This window comes from Octopus sinensis, linkage group LG5 (genome assembly GCF_006345805.1).
Source record: "Octopus sinensis linkage group LG5, ASM634580v1, whole genome shotgun sequence".
NCBI classification, from domain to species: Eukaryota; Metazoa; Mollusca; class Cephalopoda; order Octopoda; family Octopodidae; genus Octopus; species Octopus sinensis.
The window spans coordinates 105,167,203-105,172,182 of NC_043001.1; positions in this window are offsets into that span (position 1 = coordinate 105,167,203).

Consider the following 4,980-nt stretch of genomic DNA (forward strand, 5'->3'; position numbering starts at 1 on the left):
TTGTTGCACGCACTAAAGCGAGATAGTGGTTCTAACACCAAGATTCGAAATCGCGATACGACTTCATAACCTAGGAGTCCTTTGTCAGTCATTGAATTAATGTTTTGTGGATTTGGGTTTAATTTAACATAATGCATGCTGACCAGCACTCTCCGTCACATATGTGACCTCTATTAATTTTGCCTTTAGATTCTAATTGCTAATAAGCCACCCTTTTTTATTAGTTTATACACACACACACACATACACACACACACACGCACACATATATACAGATATATATATATATGATGACACTTTTTATCAGTTTCGGCCTACCAAATCCACTCACAAAGGGTCAAAGAGGCCTTGGGTTGAAGCAGAAGACACTCGCCAAAACTGCTATGCAGACGGAGTGAACCCGGAACGGTGTGGCAGGCAAGCAAGCTTCTTACTACATAGCCACGCTTGTGCCTATGTCATTTAATGCTTTCTGTCATCGGTCGACATAATGAAAATGTCTCTCTTCAATAAATCTCTCTCTATATAAAGCTGAAGTTGTCTGTGTATGGCAGGTTTGGTAGCCTTTAACTAACACTATCTCCTCCGAGACCCTGCGGCGCAAGTTGACCAAAATTGAAAGTATAACAGAAAAAGGTTTTCTCTTCCTTCTGTAGCAGAAAATATTCAAATTGGACCATGTTAACACCAAAAATTACTTACATAAAAGTTGATTTTTTTTCTATAAAAATCCCTATTTTTACGATTTTTTGACTGCTGTGTCGCCATTTTTCGGTGTATTTCGACGAGAAAAATGTTCATTTGAAGAGAATAATAAGCTACATAATGCAAAATATTTACTTTTCAAAAATTCCAATTCTAAAGAGTCGAAACAAACCTGAGCAACGCCGGGCGATACTGCTACTATTTTATATAACTGTAAGTACATTTAAAGGTTGACCATCAAGAATTATTAACATGGTCAGAAGGTAATACTGTGAGGATTGTGAATAGTGTCCCTGGATATTATTGAGACTCCGCACGGAGCTTCAAGATGCACCGTGCCAAATCCTATGGAATGACATTTAGTAGATTACAGAGGGGGACTGCTAAGCAGTGATCAGTAAAGTTGCAATGTTATTATCGATCCGAATATGCTTGATGCATGTTCGAACTGAGGGACAAACTACTCAGTGAGTTTTGTCACGGAGAATATATTTCGCTTGTTGAAAAATGGTGTGTCTACACCTAGATCAGCTTGCAGCGCCACCAACCTAAAACTGAGAGGTGCTATCATTTCGGAGTAGTTATCTCCTCTTCGGTGGCAGACACTAGGCAGATGTAATTTACTGACGATCAGCTCGTAGCGTCGTCTGCCTAGTGTCTGTGACCTAAGAGGAAATAACTACTCTGAAATGCTAGCATCTTACTGTCTAGGTAGGTGGCGCTGCGAGCTGATCCAGGTGTATACACACCAGCTGTCAACAAACGGGATATATTCTCCGTGACAAAACGCATTGAATAGCTTATTCCCTAGTTCGAACGTGCATCCAGCATATTCGGATTGATAACATGACATTTAGTAGATACATCGCAAACTACTTTTCCGGCAAACGGATTTAGCAGAGAATATAGAAACTTTCAAGATTTTATGATCTTCCAGTTTCTAAGAAGGGTTTGGAAGTATATCTAATGTGATTTGACTCAAATGCATGTTTATACGTTTATGAGAACCGTCAAGAAACCATCAGAGTATTTTGTCTATATATTAGATATTCTTTATCAAAGTAAATATTTGATGCTCCTTCCACACACGCACACACACACACACACACACACACACACACACACACCACACACACACACACACACACACACATACACACACACACATACATATATATATATAAAACAGTTAGATAGAAACTTAGATATGTTTCGACCAAAGATTGATCCAGGCCATGTCTAACTTAATAGCACCACCTGATAGGATTATCTAAATCCTGTTTAAGTCTAGTTTTGTTTATGGTCCATTCTAGTAGTGAGTTCTTGTCGAGTGAGTTGTATATATATATATATATATATATATATATATATATATATATATATATATATATATAATATGTATATATAATATGTATATAGGTGTGTGTGGTGTGTGTGTGTATGTATGTATGTATGTATGTATGTATGTATGTATGTATGTATGTATGTATGTGCGTCGTACGTGTGTATGTATTTATGCTTGTATTCATGTTTGTGTACATCAAGAGTCGGATCCTTGATTGTCACGTGTGCAAGTAGGCTGTTGACAATTTGTTATTATACTTAACTTGATAAAACCGTGTAATAAATAAACTATTTCCTTTGAGTAATAACCTCATGTTGTAATAAACAGCATCAGTTTATTTTGCAAAACGTTAGAAGATTTTAGAGATGAATTGATATTTTCGCTTCATACAATCTCGATCTTCTCTAGAGCATTCATCTGTTTATGGGAAATGTTTATTTTACTCTGAATTCCTGCGTGGGACCTTCTTGAATATCTATATTTCAATGTGAGTAGCTTGTCTGTTAAAGCTATACGAAATCTTTGTTCTTTGCCTCATCCTTTGCAACGATAATTTGTTCCGGCTTCGAATTGTTTCCTTGACATTCGTAATGGATAATCTTGCATCATTGATATAAATTCTTTCAGTTTTATGCTATTGTCTTGAATACTGATAATTCCAGAATAATCCTGTTCTTTTATTATTGATTTAGTTTGAGGCTATCAGAAACTGAGACAAAACAGACCGAATTTGCTGAGCTACGTTCTCATGTTGAACAAAAATCATAAATTCTGGTACCATATAGCCAGGCACGATTGCATGTGCCGCTTTCGCCTCATGGGTAAATACTGTATTATTTGTGAAGCAGAGATCTAACGGATTGTTGCATTTCGTCGGATAAAGGATAATTTGTTTTATGAACAGTGTATGATTGGGATCCAGTTGGGATACAATCTAAGACATTTCGTAGATAATATTTCACTTTGGTCTTTTGAATCCAGATGGGTTGAGATCATTCGAATGCGAAACAATACACATATATTGATCCATTTCAGTTAATACACCATCGAAAGCGCTATTCAAATTCTACACTGCAATCTGAGAAATCCGACCGTCAGTGTTTTGTAGACGTTACCCACATTGATTTCGAAAGCAGAAACAACACTGCGACAAATTCATGAACGTACACAATTCTTCTATAAACAGCTGTTTCTTTCGTGTCAGCATCAGTGATTATGTAAAGATGAACGCGCATTTCTACAGAGAATATATGTACTAGTGGATATCACTTTTTTCTGCAGTTGCCATAGATATTGGCTTAGATTTTGGTTCAACGTCATGAGTTTAGCGGCGGTGCTAAATTGATTTAATCCACTCCAATGTTCAATTAGTACTTATTTTAACTGCCATGGATATTAAGTGATTTAGTGTGATGAGGCGGATTTATTCTTTTATTCATTTACCTGTTTCAGTCATTTTACTGCGGCCATGCAGGAGCACCGCCTTTAGTCGAACAGATCGACCCCAGGACTTATTCTTTGTAAACGCAGTACTTATTCTATCAGTTTCTTTTGCCGAATCGCTAGGTTACGGGGACATAAACTCAGCCACATCGGTTGTCAAGCGATGGTGGGGGGACAAATAAACAGACACACACACACACACACGCGCACACACACACACACACACACACACACACACACACACACACACACACACACACACACACACACGGGCTTCTTTCAATTTCCGTCTACGAAATCTACTCACTAGGCTTTGGTCAGCTCGAGGCTATAATATAAGACACTTGTCCAAGGCACCACACAGCCATAAATATATTTTTTTCCCTATTGGAACCATCTCCAGATATTCCACAGCAGGACTTCTCTTCCAAGTGGCTTGGCTCGATTATTTGTGGTGGACACATGTGATTATATGAGATGCCTTTTGTTTTCAATGGCGCCCTCGATCTATCTCCCTGACATAATGCCTGCCTCTAAATTGATTGCCATTAACACACTGGTGACCTTCCTACTAATAATTATTTTTACACTAGGCACAAAACCTTGACAATTTTGGGGAAAGGGTGGCTAGTCGATTATATCGACCTCAGTGCATAACTGGTACTTAATTTATCGACTCCGAAGGATGAAAGGCAAAATCGACCCCAGCAGAGTTTGAACTCAGAGCGTAGCGGCAGACGAAATTTCGCTAAGCATTTCATCCGGCGTGCTAACGATTCTGCCAGCTCGCCGCCTTACTTTTCGACTAATAATGGTTTCATATTTTGGCACAAGGTCAGCAATTTTGTAGGCGTGGTGAGGGTAAGTGGATTACATCGATCCCCGGACTCAATTGGTGCTTATTTCATCGACCCATAAAGGATGAAAGGCAAAGCGAAATTTGAACTCAGAACGTAAAGGCGAACGAAAATACCGCAAATCGTTTTTCCCGGTGCGCTATCTTTTCTGCTAGCTGGTCGCCTTAATTTTCCTATAGATAATAAGGACAATTATTTACTGGCGAGTAGAGTGAAATGAATATATGGACGTTTACATCAATAACAGCATTTGTAAGCAATTTACTCACGCTGAAGGACACATTCATAAAAGTGCTTCTGCTAAAAAATTTATTCATCTGATCTGCCTTATCATGACCACGGATAACACAGTCACTATCAAATATATCGGAAATTGGAAACTTGGACGGTCTACATTTATTAAAAAAAAAATTAAATCACACCAGAAGTGATAAGAATAGCGCCAGGCTAATTAGCTAATATATCATTACATGTATACAGTTTAAATGGCTTATGTCTTTGTCTTATGGTTTTGTTTTCTCACTTTTATTTCCAACTTGCCGTATTGTGATACACTAAACCAGTTTAAACTCCACTTCACAATATTTCAATACACACATACTCGCGCACGAACGCATCTATATATATTCA